Below are 18,377 nucleotides of genomic sequence, written 5' to 3'. Positions count from 1 at the left end.
GCTAACAAAAGTTAACTTACTGGCTAAGTCCAAAGCGGGAGGAATTATGACAGGCCTCAACAGGCCCAGGAAGCAGGGGCGTAACTATCGGTAAGCAGGGTAAGCAGTGCTTACAGGCCCCGACCAATCAGGGGCCCGCCCGATTGGAAGATTTTGATTGCCAGTCGGAGGCCCCTTTCGCATATTCATTACTATCCGCTGTTACCGGTTTTCAATGCTTGGCAATGTGCAAACTGTGTGGTTACATCGCCCAATGAAATCATTGCTAGCAATAGAGCCTAACCAATCAGAGCCCATACTTTCTGTGGACGTTTGAAATCGGCTGGTTTGTATCTTTTGGTTTCTCAACACAACAAGAAACGATAACGCTTTAAAGACTCAAACACTACACCAGACACCTGAAGCAAAGCACAAAAGTGCAGCAATAAATAAACAAATGATTTTGAACTGTATGGATCGATCTTTCTGCATATGTAATGATTGAGCCGTGTTTTTGTCTGTACTTTAGAGCTGCTGTGCGCATCATGTAGGTACGTGACAATCTCCGCTGTCGTGGCTGTCAGTTTGGTTCCTCTCAACGAATCTTTGGATTACCTCAAGCAACGTGCGGAGTAAAAACATTCTTGAAATTGTAATATACATTTAGTTTAATTGCTAAACTACAAGTGAACGAAATTCCAATGAATTTGAACGACGCACACTGGAGTTTTACCACTCGCAAAATAGTAAACAATTGTCCAAAATAAGGTTATGATTTTCGAGTTTCAAATGGCCAGTATTTTGTTATTCTTGAACCCATAGACATGGTCTTGGTGTCATTTTAAAGTTTTTTTTCAAGCTCTTTCAAATAGTTTTAGCATTTAACCATGTTTAAATTTTTTGTCACATACCTACATCATGCCATCCTGAGGACCGTAATATGCCGCTATAAATAAAATGTGGATATAATGTAATGCTATAGCCTATAATGTGAGTGAGCATATTTTTATGTATTTAGACCTAGGCGTATGTGTGTGAAGTGCTGTCATCAGCAGTGTTTTTTCATATATTTTCGTTTACTTTGGGGTTTGTACCTTTTGCATATCGTTAACATGTATTAATACTGACTTACACACCAAAGGAAATGCAAAATCGTGAATCGGACCATAGTTGCTCTTTAACATAGATAAATCCTCAGTTTTTCAGTGAGTTTGGAGAATGCCTTTACAACCTGTATGGAACTGCCTTAGCAGTATTTTTTGAATGTATTTTTTCTAAATAATTAAGAGAATCAAAATATAACAATGGTAAATAAAAACTGTGATCAGCATCAGAATAATACTGATTGATAATTGATAAATTGAAGTCAGATTATAATTTAAACACAGAGGTCAATTAATAATACATGGAATTATTCTTATAGAAGCGCTAAGAGAGGAAAGAACACAAAATCCCTTCACCCCTGCCATTGGTATTCTGTATTTGGGCTGGTGGGTGGCTTTTTACAGTAATGGTATCTTGTGTGGTAGCTGTTAATATAGCCCTTTTCAGACAGACATTCCAGAAAATACACGGAAAATGCACCCTGGCCTTTTCCGGGATCGTTGGATTTTTTTGTTCATTCACACTGCCAATGATTTGCAGGAACCTGCAAGGTCCCGGAAAGACACATGACCTGTTTAAAGTCCTGCACTTCCATCTTCTACGCAGCGTCTGAAGTTTGCATATTATTTATTATTTCTCTCTCCAGAAACCACTCACGTGCATTTTTGTTTATGATAAGACTATAAAGGAATGCGTGACGTGTCGTTCTATGCTGATGAATGATCTCAGCTTTAGTGGATATTTGACTTTTATATTCAGTTTTCAGACATTTCTCATTGTGATTGTTAATATGCATTTAAAACCCCCATTTGGAGGAGCTGAACGATATATCTTGTTGGGATAAGGCATGGGTATTTTTGTTTTATTATAAGCTCAAATGAGCATGTGACGCGATATTCTTTTATGCTGCTGAATAATCTCTGCTTCAGCACGGTAAGTGACGGGCTAACTTACCTGATATCTGCGTCCAACCCTGTATCACAAAAATTATGTACGTGTAGTCATGTAATTTTGTGAGTCTTTTCCGCGACACTGACACGTTTTTTGGCCTTTTTTGCGTGAACATGTCACGTATTTCTGTTTACGCGTCACTGTCACGTATTTGTTACTCAACTGTTTTGTCCTATTTTCATTGACGCTTCGGTTTAGGGTTAGATTTGCTGTTTGCGTTAGGATGTCACCTTAAGTATTGGTTTCAACCTTTTATTCAAGATTTATATTTTATATTTTATGATTTTTAAACCATTGTCACCTGGCATTAGGGTTAGAGTTGGGTTTGGGTAAGGATGTCATTTTATGTAAATCTAACCATAAACCAAAGCGACAATTGTAAGAAAATAGGACAAAACAGTTGAGTAACCAAAAACGTGTCAGTGTCACAGAAAAGACTCACAAAATTAAGTGACTATAGGTACGTAATTTCGTGATACTGGGTTGCTGCGTCAGTCCAGTTTGCTGACATTTGTTGCAAACGATGTGAATGTTGATCTACATGTAAATCCCTCATTTTAAAGAGTTGAACAAAATTCATATTGCCATGACATGCGCGTCCTCACTACAGCACACGCAGCATTGTTTATGCTTCTCATTTATAATTTCCTGATTACTGCTTCAGTCTAGTTTGCTGTCATTTCTAGTTGTGAATGTTGATCTGCATGTTAATCTCTTGTTTTATAGAGCTGAACCATAACTTTTGTTGTGATGACATGCGCATCCTCACTATGACACGCCCATTACGGAATTGTTTCGGCTCGTTCACACAGAGGGTTTTCCGGGAATCTTAGGTCCTCTTTCCGGCAACAATCCCAGAAGATTTACTGGAAGTGTTTGTGTTCACACAGAAGCTTGTCTGGCAATTGTATGGGTATTTTCTGGGACCAAAGGTCTGTGTGAATGGGGTTTATGTCTGATGACAACTGTTGCGGGAGGGCTGCAAATTGATGTGATATTTTGAGGAATTGGATGATCTGACAGAAGGTCTGTTAGTAAGATGGAGTGAGTGGTGGTGTATTTTTTAGGATGGTGTTGTAGCAGATGATTGTGTTGTCACAGAGCACCAGCAGAGAATGTGGTGCTACATTTAAAATAAGGGAAGTTCTTGTTTTCGACAAATATATTCGGAGCATCTTTTCAGCAGTTAGGGCAGAAAACATTTTATAGATTTGTAGAGGTTACTCATTTACATTCTTAAAAATAATGGTGCTTAAAAGGTTATTTACATAGAAGCAATAGAAGAAGCATTTTCGGTTCCACAAAGAACATTTCAGTTTAAGGTTTTTAAAAAACATATCTTTCTAACATTTTTATAATCTAAAGCAGTTCATCACTTTACAGAACCTGTTTTTAAAATCAGAAAGGTTCTTCCAATGTTTAAAAGGGACATTTTACAAGACTTTTTAAGATGTAAAATAAATCTCTGGTGTTCCCTGAGTACGTGAAGTTTTAGCTCCAAAACCATATAAATAATTTATTATGTGTGAGCAAAAATATGCTGTTTTGAGTTGTGTCCTTTTAAAGGCAAATTAGCTGATGAAATGTAAAATGCAAGCACTGATCACAATGGTGGTTTGTTGAAATTCAATTGTGCTGTCAATTCTCGCTCTCTCGCGCTCTGAGAATGAACCCAAGCACAGACAGATGGAAAACAAAGATGACTTTATAATTAAACAAAGAAACAGAGCCCACTAGTGATGTTACGTTTGACACCGAAGCTTCGATGCTTGCTTCAGACTCGAAAAGTTCTTGCAATGAACCACTGCTTCGGAGCTTGTATCGTTACGTCACTAGTCACGTGAAATACGACGTCTGAAGCAAACACACTGGTTCATTTCTCTAGTGAACCACACGACTGCTTTGATAGCCCAATCCGGCGTTGACAGGTTTGAAACTGGCGGCTTTATTTTCCACACAAGTGAAGCCAAACCATAGAAAAGCTTTCTAAACAATTTTTGTATACTCCAGCATCATCTGTTTCATGTGAGAGAATATTCTCCAAAGCTGGTGAATTTGTTAAAAAAAGAAAGAAATCGCCCACATCACCAAATGTATAGCCTATTAGGCTATATTATAAAATTATTAAAAAATATAAAATTATATTATAATTAATAAAAATTATATTTCTGAATAAAACCACATCATTTAATGAATACCCTCCACATTATCCAAACCCTGTCCAGTTGCCCTCTGCCACATTATAAATACATTTTTAAATACATAAATGTCCAGTGATAGTAAGTTGTAGAGTGCTGTATTCTACGGCTAAATATTCACACACAAACATCTCATGTTCAATGTTTTATTGAGGGTTTGAAACATGAACACAGTGTCAAAGCTCTGACAGCCCAAATGGGGCGGGTACATTAACCTACTCGCATTGTCAGCTTTGTTGCATTACATTTATTTCACCAGCAGATGGTGGTGTGCATTTTCTGTTTGAATGAAGCTTCGAGTAATGAACCATTTTCGACACAATTGTATCGGAAAGCAATAATGCTTCGAAACGCTTCATTTGGCCATCACTAGAGCCCACGTGGGAGCAAAACACATTAAACAAGCAACAATGACTAGGACTGACTAACACTAAACTTGAATAGACTTTGACTAACTAGACTGAACTTGACTAGACAACACAACACAATAACAACATTCAAAGGACTTGACTTGACTTGACTTGACTTGACTTGACACAGGAACGGATCGGGAACAGAGGTAACGATACCAGACAGAACACAGAGCACAAGGACCTTAAATAGGGGTAAAATCAGGAGGGGAACAGGTGACAAGGATTAGTCAATGAAGACAAGAGGATGACAAGGGAGCGGGGATAAAGTGACGGGACACGCAAGCATGCAGCCCAACAAAAAGGCCACATGCAGGCACAGAAAGCATGGCTGCGTCCGAAACCGCATACTGTATAGTAGGTACTGAATTAGATGAAGTACCTACTTACTTGGCGTTAAAACAGTAGGTACTGTATAGTATGAATCCTGGTAGTATGAATGAGATTCGGACGTACTACATCCGCCATGTTGTTACATCACGTGACATACGTCGTCATCACGTCGTGTCATTTCAGCGCGAAAACAGCGGCGTGCCTCTTCTTCTTCGTTGGATAACTCCTCGTCCGAGGCATCATGGGATAGTGAAGCGTCCATCGTATGCACACTGCAAAATCTAACCGGAAGTAGTAGGTCATCCGGGTACTTTTCGCATACTGTTTTTCGAATACTATGTATTCGGACATACTACTCGCCTCGCCTACTGCTTTTCGCGTACTATATAGTATGTTGTAGGCGGTTTCGGACGCAGCACATGAGTCTATCATGATTCTGCCTCAAACTAGAATAATGCAATGACAAGAGGGCAGAATCATGACCCCCCCCTGCATTAAATGGAAGTGCTGGGGTTAGATAAATTAGGGCAGTTATTGTCATGACTTTGGTTTTATTGATTGCTATATTTTGGTTTCTCTGTGTTGGTGTTTTTGTGTTGACAGTTTCACACGTCATGGGTGTAATTAGTGTTATCTGTTTCACCTGCGTCAATCACCTGCAGTTCATTTCATGGCCATTCGGTTCAGTATTTAATCCCTGTGTGTTTTTGTGTTCATTGCAAGTCCGTCTGTGTATGTACTCGCCCGTTACTAGCCCAGCTAGTTTCCAGTCGTGTCGTGTCGTGTCTTAGTATTTGTCAGTTTTCCCCAGTTTATTGTTTTGTTTATTTGCCCCGTTTAACCAGTTCTCTCTGCTGCTCAGGATCTATCACGCTGCTCGCTGAAGACTTCAGAGACTCTTGCCATCTGTCTATCTTAGAGACTGAGATTCCTGTAACTAGAGTGAGACTCTCTGTGGCTCGGTCGCTGTCCAGCAGAGCGGGTCATCCCCGTTGGAGCTGTCCAGTTTGCTCCCGCACCTTTAACGCTCTCTCTCTCTCTCCCTGCAGTCCGGATCTCATCAACCCCTTTCTCCCTCCACTCGAGTAGTAGAAGCCCGAGTGTGTGCGGTTAACAAGCGTCTGTGGTATCTGGCCAACGCAGCTCCTCACCCCTTTCACCCGCCATTCGTGGGCTGGAGCCTGAACGTGTGTGGATATCTTCCAGCGAGCGGACCCTGTGTGCATTGACTTTCATTATTATCATTTAAATAAATAATCTGTTAATCTGCTTTGGGATCTCTCCGTGTTTATTTCACTCTGCCTGACAGTTATATAATAAGATCCCCCTTTGACATCACAAGGGGAGCCAAATTTCAATGACCTATTTTTCACATGCTTGCAGAGAATGGTTTACAAAGACAAAGTTACCGTTTTTTTTCTTTTTCACATTTTCTAGGTTGATAAACGCACTGAGGACCCAATTATAGCACTTAAACATGGAAACGTCAGATTTTCATGATATGTTCCCTTTAGGGTTCTTTATGGAACCATTTTGACAAAAAAGGTTCTTCAATGGCATCGTGAAGCACCTTTATTTTTATGAGTGTACATGTATTGATCTACAGAGATGAAAATGGTACTGTATTACTTTTTTGCAAGTCAGATTGAAGAAAAAATAAAAAGTGCATTCACTATAATAGTCTGGTTGCCAATTTGCATGCTAATGTTCAATTACAAGTAAATTGAGACTATTTAAATTATTACAGATGTTTTGTGAATTTCCAGACTAGTTTCAGAATTGAAAAAAATATATTTAGAAGTTATAGGCAGAATTATAATCATGACAGTCCTATTATTACTACAAAAATTCCCATTATAGTTCACAGTTATTGTAGAACTGCTTCATCACATTTAGTCACTGTGTCTCTCGGGCACAATAATAAACAGCAGTGTCCTCTTCTCTCAGACTCTTGGCTTCAAGATACTGTGTACTTGCAGACACGTCCTCACTTAAAGTGAAGTGATCTTTCATTGAGTCTGCATAATAAACATAATCACTGCCAGTGTCAACTCTCCCAATCCACTCCAGAGCTTTCCCTGGTTTCTGTCTTATCCAGTGCATGTAGTGCTCTGTCATGTCAAAGCCAAATATTTTACAGGAGATCTTCACTGTTTCCTGCGGTCTCTTTATTACAGCAGGTGACTGATCTAATCTGATCTCATCACCACTGATACCTGTGAAAATAAAGACATAAATCACATTAACTCTGATGTATTAAACTGCTCATAACAAGAAGAATACACAAATGCCAAAATTACCTTGTTGAATTAAAATCACTATAAAGATGAAATGCCAAATGTTTGTCAACCCCATTGTTAAAAAAATATTTAGAGACTGAACTGATGCACATGAAATATTAGGTAATTCGCTCTTGAAGTGACCAGTAACCATTTAAAGCAAGCACATTTGCATAAGCAATATTCTTTGCCTGTATATGATCTCTCAGAGTAATACACACGAGGAGGAGGAGTTACTGAAATAATACTCCTAATTGGTACTCCAAGGATGACAAAAATGGGTGATGTTTTATTCTATTATTTATGATGGCAAAATAACACCCTCTTTTGGTGGCAATTATGGAGCACTACTATGTAATGCATTATAGGTATTGTATTTTATGTTGATAACTGAGTAGGTTTTACACACTTGGATGCACTCTAGTTTTTGTTAATTTCTTATGCTCAGATGAGTCACTGTACATCTTTGCACAGTAAAACAGCTGTGTCCTCAGTTTGACTGCTAATATCTAAGTTAAGCTCAATATGCTTGGTGTCTTTGGAAATAGTGAACTGACTCTTAAAGGAATTCTCAGAGTTTTGATCTGTGCAAGACACAAGGTCAGTGTGATGCCATGAACATCTGAAAAATAACATATAGTACTCTAATGGTTAGAGAGTCTTGTAGCTCCAGAGTTACTGGTTCGAGTCTCAAGACTGGCAGGTTGTGACTGACTTGCCTTTGACTTGAGCAAGGCACCTGTCCCCCTAATGCTCCCCGGGTGCTGCAGTGATATAGCTGCTCCGGGTGTGTGTTCATGACTTGCAGTGCTTGTGTTCACTACTCACTGGATGGGTTAAATGTGACATTCCATGTATGAGTTATCATATGTTGGTTGTTATGTCAATTATGTACTTAATTGCAGTCAATAAAAAAAACCTTTAATTTTGTACTGGTAAGACTAAATAGAGCCACTCACATGACAAATATAACTTATAGCATTTGATTTACACGACTGTGTAAGCGGAGTGAAGTGTATGTAAAATGGTCCTGTACCCAGTACCACCAGTCTTATTTCACTTGCTTATGGTGAACATTTCCGTATATCATTAACTAAGTTAAATAAAGGATCAGGCCGAATCAGATTTCGAAGGTGCAGTTTCAGTGACAATAAAAAAATGTAATTTGAATAATAAAGCTATTTTTACGTTCAGGTTATATGTTATCATTTTAAGAGAGATTGTAAGAGGGCTGTGTATGTTGTGCAATATAGATCATTCTGGACATATAGCGATTTATGTAATTTCACAAAATATTTGTGAAAATTATGGTTTAATGCTGCAGTCAATTTACACAACTGCAGTGGAATGAAATCAACATGCTGACACATATCAAGTTTAATTGAGCATATTGTCCAAAAATGTTTGTAGACTCTAGCTCACCTTCTGCAGTCATTCATACTCAAAATTAATATGTTTTCATGATTAAAAGTCAAGAGAAAGATAAATTCTATTCTCACATTTTCTGTTGTCCTTTTTTCAACTTGCATCTCAGAAACAAAACAACACGTACATGAACATTAAGAGTGGCCTTCATATTGGCAGCGTGTTTCAGTACTTGCGTTGTGAGTTTTTGTGGTGCATTTCCGTTTTTGGTGTTGTTTTTAGGCTTGAATGAAGATATATTTTTTTCTATGCATGTGTTTTTTTTTCAATTGAAATTTTTTTAATACGTTTTGTATGTGATGAGGTGGAGAAACCTTTATTTTTTAAGTGCATTTTCTTTATCAAGATAATTTCCCTGTTTACTGCTTATACTCATTTCATTGCTCATTTCTTCTTGGTTAGAAAGTTGGGCTTGTAACTTGAGAGTTGCCGGTTTGAGGCTTTCAAACCGGCATTTTCACATCATTAAAATCTCATCTTTAGTATATGTCTATATGCTTGTTGTGTATCTCACATGTTGTTTGTTGGTGTTTGTTAGTTCAGTTTGTTAGATCAGTCTGAATCATAATCTAATGCTTCATCTTTTTTCTCATTTAGTTTTTTTAGTAAGATGTCCAGACACTGAAGTTGCAGTATTAATTACATAGTTTTAAATACATCCTAAAAGACATTTGCAAGCAATTTTAAAACCAAGAATTTTTGTCATACCAAACTGTAACAATCTAGTGTTATTTTAAGCAGTGTAAAACAAAATAAAACCAGTTTATCTATATATCTGACTTAATAGACCATTTACGTAGAAACCGGAAATACGTCAACAAACCGTAAACGCAGTTCCGGTATAAGCTTTGTTGTTGGTGGAGCAAGGGCAGCTAGCGTGTTTTCGACTTTCCTAATTTGTCTATCGAAGTTCACCAGCGCCGATGTGGTGAAGGGTGTGGAGATACATTCGTCCACTAAAGGGAACAAACTAGATAAGGGATATAAATTCTTCCATGCAGAGTTTATCCACAATTACCAAGGTAAGCTTTAGCTACAAAACCAGTTATAATTCTGTTTACGTTAATTGTACGTTAAATCTTATGGGTTGTGAATTTGTAATATACTGTAAGATTTAACACATTGCAGTAAATGTTGTGTGTAAGTTATGTTTAAGTGAGATGGCATGAGATTAACATAACAACCAGTAATTTGGTGTAGCTGCTGTACTAGGTAAATGTTACTGGCAGTCTGCTGTAAAGTTGTGCATTTATATATGAGATAACACGTAATTTTTTCTTGTTACATGCAGTTAAAGTAACAAATATACTACAGGGACAGGTAGTAGTGAGAGGTAGATGCTTCAGGTCAATGAGAAAGAGCGAGGAGCCTCACAAACTGGAGGTTTTAATACAGACAGAATGCCGGTTGGCATGGGCGAGGCTAGCCCCTTTTTAGGGGTGCTTCAGCACCCCTAAAAAGGAGCTCAGCACCCCTAAAACTTGGAGCAAGAAATGTATTTATTCTAAAATGTTTGTTCGTCTTTGACAAGGTTAAATAAAGTCCAAAACATACTCCGTAGTTTGTGGTTTAAAATGTATATGTTAAGGTAGAAAATGAAAACCTCCCCGCTTAGCAAATGGTGTCATCCTCTTCTTCTTCTACTTCTCTGTACCTGCATCGCTTATCCCGACCGTCATTCAGCGCGAAACACATGCAGAGTGAGAATCAGTTAAAAGTGTTGTGATGCAACTTTTTTGTTCAAATCTTACAAAATGTTTACGTTATGTTTATAATGAGCGAGTACATCACGAATCAATCTTTCAAGCCGTGTTTTTGTCTTATACTTAATCACCATGGTACACGTATAATAAGTGTTTATTTTCAGATTATTTTAGTCCGGCGGGTACCCGCGCGCTGCGGAGTAGCACAGTGCTGACTCGTCCATAGACTTAAACGGAGAGAAGTAGCGCCGGTTACAATGTTCTTCCTCAAGACGCATGCAGTTTTATGCGTCTCAGTGGGTAGTTGCATACGTGTGTCTCTGTTGTTAAAGTTTATTGTATGATTTATCGTTAATTTGAGACTTATTTTAACACTCGGTAGTCATGTACTTGCGTCTTTTCTGGTCAGTCGTCATGAAAACATGGCGTTTGAACCAGAGTGAAAACAAACTACATATCACTATATACCACCAATACCGGTAAGTTATGTGTGAAATCACTAACTGTCTGACTATCAAACTAGACAATAAATATTTTTTTAGTTTGTCACATGTAGATTAATATGAAGGGGATAACGTTTTAACCCTTAGTGCAGGAGTCACAAGTGTTTTGTTTTAGACATATAGTAGGCTAAAGGTAATGGTTCAATTAAAGGACTGTTAAAAGAAAAGCTGCAAATTAACAAACTATTAATAAACCTACCATATGTTGTAGGCATAAAAGTTATAAATTAGGAGATTTGTCGTTTTGACAGGCTTAAAACGATACACTGTATATTCACATAAAACCATACCCACACTGCTGCTGTAGCCCACCTTTGTCCTGAGACTTTAATATGGCATTAATGGCAAAAAAGTGCTAGCTTGCCATTAATCAGAAAGAAAAGGTTGGCAAAAAAAAATGCATCTCAAAACTCATCAGATTGATGCTTTAAAATATGTAATTTAAAAAAAACTTCTAAGGGGGAGCATGCTCCCAGACCCTAGAGGGGTAATATTCTTCTCGTCTTTTTCACCCCAGGCCCGTTTTCATGTCTGAAAGGTCTCCAAAAAAATCTGGATTTTGGAGTTAGTTGAACCAATGTTCAAATTGTAGTTATTTTACAATAGACATATTATTGGTTTCTGTAGGAAAAAAGAGTGAGTGGTGGCAGTGGAGCTCATTGGGTGCTTAGCACCCCTAAAGCTCTAACCCTAGAATCGCCTCTGCCGGTTGGCAAAAGTTCAAAAAGTTTCTCCTTCTTGTGTGTTCACTCTTCTTGCTGCGGCACTTTCTTCACTTACTATTACTATTATATACTATTATAAAAGTAGGGCTGTTTCTGGTTGGAAGACGAACAGCCTGGAACACAACAGAAACTGCGACTCTTTGACTCTGCCATTTTTCGTATCTGCTGCTACGATAACAGGAAGTTGTTAAAAACTTTGTTGACGTATTTCCAGTCGAAAAATGCAGAAGTGCGTAAAAGGTCTATTCTATATACTGAATATTATTGTTGTGCAATTCAAATGAAAAACCTTGGGAAATGCTGGGGCATGGGGGGCCCGGTTCTTGGACTTTGCTTAAGGCCCCCAAAATGGTAAACACGCCACTGGATGCTTCCCATTCACTTTTAATGGAGACGTCATGCATTGCCGAACTGAATTGTGGATCCGTCGGCGCCGTGTCAGTGCCGTTGCTTGAGGCAGAAGTTGAACATTTCTCAAGTTTTCAAGCGGCAACGTATGTGTCAGCCAATCAGATAGCCTTGTGCAAACAACCTAGGCAGAGATAGCCAATTACGTTTATGGAAGACTGGAGCATGTGTTGCGGCCACCGTGATTGGCTGTTGGCCACGCTTCAGACAAGCCTTCCGTCAAGCGTTAACGCTTTCGCCCTGTGTATCATTATGGCCTGCAGGTTGCAATTGATGTGCTCTTGAGAAAGGCACCCTAGTGGCTCTCTGGGTGCTGCAATGATAGTGGCCCACTGCTCTGTGTGTGTGTTAATGATTTGATGTGTGTCTGCACAACTCACTGCATGGGTTAAATGCAGGCGTCAAAACATAAAAACACAATTTTCTTTGTGTTACACATTTAGTGATAAGTGCAACAGAAAAAGCATATTTTTACAATAATGAATTATTGCTAATATCACACATTCTCGGAACATCTTTATAGTTTTGGATAAATGCTGGACTAAATCAGCTAAACACACAGATTTATTGCTTAATATTTGGGAGAAATATTAAAACTGCCTTTAGGGTGAAAAGAATCTTAAGTTTAAGTAAGTATATATGAAAAGGATTAGACTAAATGAAATGAATATAAAAGCAATGACACAATAAGAACAAAATAAAACATTTAAGACAACCAAAGATCTATGTAAAATTGTAAGGATCAACCATAATGAGACAAATACAAAGAGACAAAGACATAATCATATTGGAAATATCATGAATAATCGTCAGGGCAAACATGGCAAGTAGGACATGTTTGTTTACTTCTGCTTGTTGTTTTTGTTAGTGGTGATCTTGTATCGTCCATGTTGGCATGCACGACTGCGCAGGAGATTGAAGATTCTTTATATTTTTTTCCAAACAATTAAAAAATGCTGATGACAGATGTCGAGTCTTTTTTGCAGATTGGAGCACTGGTATAACCCTCTTTATATTTTTCATTATCTACTTTCCACATGACATAGACATCACCAAGTTGAGGGCTGGTGACCTCACACACCAGAGAGACGTGTGCAGCATTGTTGCCAATGCTTTTTTCATAAATGCTAACACTGGGCATCATTGAAGCTGAATTGAAAAAAAATATATAAAAATAGTTAAGCAAAGATCATATGACAGAGTGAGTCACAAGGTAGGATCTTTAAATCAGTGACTTACCTCCTTTATTAAAATATATCTCCTTCTTGATGTTTGTGTCACCAATGGTACAAGTGACAACTTTTCCATCAAACCATTTATCTCTATTAACAGTGAAATTATAGATTTTCTGAACCTCTGAAATGTCCCTAGAAATTAGTAGATTTACAGGTTCATTCTCCGCTCTGCATGACACTTTGGCATCTTCCACTACTTTGTGTTCATTTCCAGAAACAACAGCATGCAAGATCACATCACCGAAGAGGAATATGTTTCTCTGTATTGGTGGCTTCAGGGTCAACCTGAGTCTATCTATACAGATGAAAAGAAAATAATTAAGTGTCTAAATTTTGTTCAATTTATGTGTATGGTTACAGTATGTGCTGAAGGTGTATGTGTGTAAGGCAGTAATGACAAAGACACCTAATAAAATAAAATTGTATTTGGTGTCTTTGTCATTCCTGTCTTACACATGAATAAAATTGTTATGAAAAGAGTCAGCATGGTCCTTTGACATGACCTTTTTAAAGTTTATTTTTTATTTGAACATAACACCACCAAACATGGTATAAAAGTTTAGCTATACAATATCATAAACTAATATTTTTCCATGTAATTAAAGAAATACAGCAAACACAAACACATAGTTTTTTTTAGAATACTAAATAAAATAAACATTACAGCAAAACTGTTGATAACAGTTGTTAAAAAGCAACACTAAGCTTAGGGTATTTTAGCTTTGTTAAATATTGTCACCAAAAAATCTATTTTCCTTTTTGTCTAAGTGATTTTTTTAAATATCTAATTTTCTGCTGACATGTGATTCTTTGTCACAAGACAGAAAAAGTTATTCTTGTAACTTTGTGGTTACAACATTATGAACATTAACCATTTGCTTCATGTGACTTGTCTAAGTACCACTTTATGTTCTTGCAAATTCTCTCTGGTAAGCCCCTACAATAGAGTGCCACAGGGACAACATATTTTACCCAGAAATTATTGGGACACTAGTCTGGCGTAACAAAGGCTTCCTACTTAAGATCAAGTAACCATGGCCACTATTATAATGGCCAAGGACCACCGAAGAGGCCATATAACTGACTCGTAAAGCAACCATTCACGTTTCGCTTTGTGCTACGTTATGTTTAGGGGCGTGGAGATTTGCCCACTGACCTGACATTTATGAGAAACAAGTGTCGTGGAATTTTAGCCGCATCAAATAATACTCACTACACTCTTAGAACGAATGTGTTAAAAACAACACATTAGTGTTGATTCTGGGACAACACACTAAATGCGTTGTCCCAGAATTCACCCATCGCTGTGTTATTATTGAAACAACACATCTTGTGTTACTTTTAACACAACATGTGTTATATTTTAACACAAAATCTACAGAAAATGACACATAATGTGTTAAAATTACACATAATGTGTTAAAAGCTTACCACACAATGATGTGTAAAAAATTAACACATCCTTTCTAAGAGTGTAGGAGTCAAAGTCAAGGATCACACAGACACGTATACAGAATTTTCTTTGTCTGAATTTAATATATATATATATATGTATATGTATATTCTGCAGAATAGGCTCTCACCCTCGCGGTGCTAGAAGTTTAAAAACCCAAAGAGCCCCGATTACAAGGTTGAACACACATTTATAGTAAGATGCTGAAACATGTGTAGTCATCAGTTTCTACGTCATTTAGAAGATAACCTTCAGTTTGTCAGTGATTAAGAACATAAACAGTTAAACACAAATCTAGTGAAATCATAAAACGTATGTCTTGTTCTCAGTACATGATGTTTAAGTCCTTGGACATTGTACTTTGCTCAAAAGACAGAAAGAGCATAATTCTGTACGTTAGCAGAAAAACATGATCTCCATATGAATCACAATTTATGAGCTTATGATTGTAATTAAAAAATGAAAAATAGAATGAATAATATGAAAATAAAAGCATAATAAAAGTCCTCCACTACACAAGTTAAAAAAATCTTGCATAGTTTTAAAAATAAAGCATTTATTCGATCTTGATGAAGTATATTGTCATCAATGTAAACACTACAGCTTTCTTCTTAGCTAAGGCAGCTGTGTGTAAACTGCAGTAAATGTTCCTATGAAATAAAAAAACATTAGGATAAATTATTTTAATTGGGTTATAATTTTAGTTTTAATAAATTTAAGTTAAATAGCACAATACAGGGAGCGCATTAAAATCTATCTGGCAAAAAGACAATGATTCTGACATGTCTTGGAGCAATTGAAAATACTGTGAAAAAATGCATTTCAATCTTTTAAAAATCCATTATACATTACTCAAAAATATCCATTACATCTTTTTTATTTGAAGTTTGTCTCTTTGACGCATATGAGAAGTGGGGGTTAATGTACAATTATACATTAATACATTTTGATGTGGCTTTGTGGACATGGACATAATTTGATTAAATTGGAACATTTAAGAAGTTTTTACATACTATATATATATATAATGGCACTGATATTTAAGATATGTCAGTAGAATGTATTCATTCAGTTAAAGGGATACTCCAACGTTTTGTCATATTAAACTATGTTATTACCTTAACAAAGAAGAGTTGATACATACCTCTATCATATTGTGTGCACTTAATCACTGTGGCGCGCGGCGACACTTTGATAGCACTTAGCTTAGCCCAGTTCATTCAATGGTACCAAACAGAGATGAAGTTGGAAATGACCAAACACATTAACATTTTCCCTATTTAAAACGAGTAGTTATACAACCAAGTATGGTGGCACAAAATAAAATGTGGCACTTTTCTATGCGGGTTAAAAAGGGTAACTTTAACGTATGGCGGAATAGCATATCCGGCGCAGTAAAAAGTCACGCCTGAAAAATCCGCTCCGCTCCCCCTCTCCCTCTTATAATGAAAGCGAGAGGGGGAGTTTTACTGCGCAGAGCAGAGGTGGGTAGAGTACCCAAAATCTGTACTCAAGTAAAAGTACAAGTACTTATACAAAAATGTACTCAAGTAAAAGTAAAAGTAACAATCTAATTATTTACTTGAGTAAGAGTAAAAAAGTATTAGATGAAAAAACTACTCAAGTAGTTAGTTACTCGTTACTTCCGATCTGATTGAAAAGAAGTGTAAAATCCCTGAATTTCAGACTACTTGGAGGGCTTTCACAAACCTCTCCTTAAAAGTCTCATTGTTCTGCTTATATACTACTTATAAACCTAGGTTAAAGTAAAGCAGTCTATCTCAGTCCTCCAACATCACATAACGTGTCATTAAAAAAAATCTTAAACACACACTGACTGTTTTCTGACAGTTAACTGTGTATTTATTTTCAAGTTCACAACAAAATTTGCCTGCATCTGCCTTTAAACAAGCTTACAGTAAGAAAAAAAGAATGTGTGTGTCTGTTTGTTATCATGTTTTTATATGAATAGGTTATTTTCATTGCCATTAATGTGCAATTAATGAACATAAGGAGCTTGATAAAATGCTTATTTTAGAATTTCCAATGGAACTTATCTGTTTTTGCAAATCAACTCTACATTTATTATAATATTTCTTTAAAAACATACTTTATTCTTTTATTTTTATAAGTATATAGATTCTTTAGGAAGGAATTAAATAAAATACAATCCAGTTTTTATTCGTATGTATTTTCTACATTTAAGTAAGGTGTCCGGTTATGTGTAAGGGAGAACAGGCGAAAAGTACCAATTTTCAGAATTATTTTTTTTAAGTTTTTTAATTTTTTAAAGATAATGTTTCAGACAGAGATATATTTTTGCTGTGGTCAGTAACTCACAAGTGTGGTCTATCAATACCAGGTGGAATTTTGAACAAATGTAAAATGACTAGTATAATTTCACTTTGAACATAAGTGGTGAATTGTTACTTTTTTTAACACAACAAAACAATGTAGATTTTCGTGTTACACTTGTTTTTATTAACTATACATGACTATGACCTCTTTAATATGTAACTGCAAACATATTTTGTAATTTATCTTTGTAAAAAATAATGAAATTATATTTTCATTTTAAATTTCAGTTTTATCAAATGTTTCAAAAGCAACCAACAGTACAAACTTAAATTCAACAGTTTGAACAATATGAAAATTAAATTAAATAAAATTAGAATAATATAAATGGTACAAAAGTAAGTGTTACTTTCGTCCCGACAGGATCTCCTCACATTTAAACCCAATTTACTTTTATTTTGAAAAACTCTTGAGAAGTCAAACTTCAGAATGTGTAAGAGCACTAAATAACCTGAGGATTGATGAAACGAGAAACACAACGCGTTATAAGAAAACAATGACCGCTTTTGGAATTTACTTATGGTTGAAAACACCTTTCTGGATCTACACCCGGAAAATGGTGAGTAAATAACGCGATATTTGTCAGCTCTGTCAAGGGTTGCAAAGATGCTGTCATAGTTTGGGATGCAAATGGTATCAGTCCTGTTAGAAAATCGCTTTGTTACTTTCGTCCAGCGTTACTTTTGCCCCGGTTCTCCAGTATTATTAATGCAAGACTTAACATGCCGTTCAATTTGTTTAGTTTTATGAGGAAATGATATGGAAATGTGCAGATGTGAACGTGTGTTGTTTGTAAGGTTAGAGTAATTTTCATTGCTTGCACAAGAGCGCATATGACAAAAACAGTGCGGGAAATAATATTATAATAAGGCACTGCAGAAAGTGACACCTACCGCCGTGTTGTTTCATGTTGGAGCTTGAATTCCTGTATGCTGAGATGTCAGTTCGTTTTGGTGCACAAAGCATACATTGCATTATGAAACTATTCTTTTTGACCTTTTGTAGTGTAAACATAGACCAAACTTGAGGCCACGCGTGATCTGCCTCCGATAGCTTGCATAAGTCATCCTCCGCTTCAGTCATCTCCTTTCATCTACGCGCGCTAAAGGGTGAAACGTAGCCACCCCTCGCAACGCACGCTGCCTCTCTAACGTCTCGCGAGACTTTCGAACAAGCCATATAAACTTAATAAAAATAAAATATATTCATTAATTATTACCATTTGAAAGTAGCGTAGTAACGCCACCGAATGTAGCGAAGTAAAAGTACAGTTTTTTCATTAGAAATGTACTTGAGTAAGAGTAAAAAGTACCCAT

At 36.7% G+C, this 18,377-nt stretch overlaps 1 pseudogene; it reads right to left on the bottom strand.

Annotated features, from left to right (window-relative positions):
- The window catches only part of LOC129435097 (uncharacterized), a 74,127-nt pseudogene that overhangs the window by 16,797 nt on the left and 38,953 nt on the right, over positions 1-18,377 (bottom strand).

The sequence above is a fragment of the Misgurnus anguillicaudatus genome, chromosome 19 (genome assembly GCF_027580225.2).
Source record: "Misgurnus anguillicaudatus chromosome 19, ASM2758022v2, whole genome shotgun sequence".
NCBI lineage: Eukaryota > Metazoa > Chordata > Actinopteri > Cypriniformes > Cobitidae > Misgurnus > Misgurnus anguillicaudatus.
This window is presented reverse-complemented; position numbering and strand designations above follow the sequence as displayed.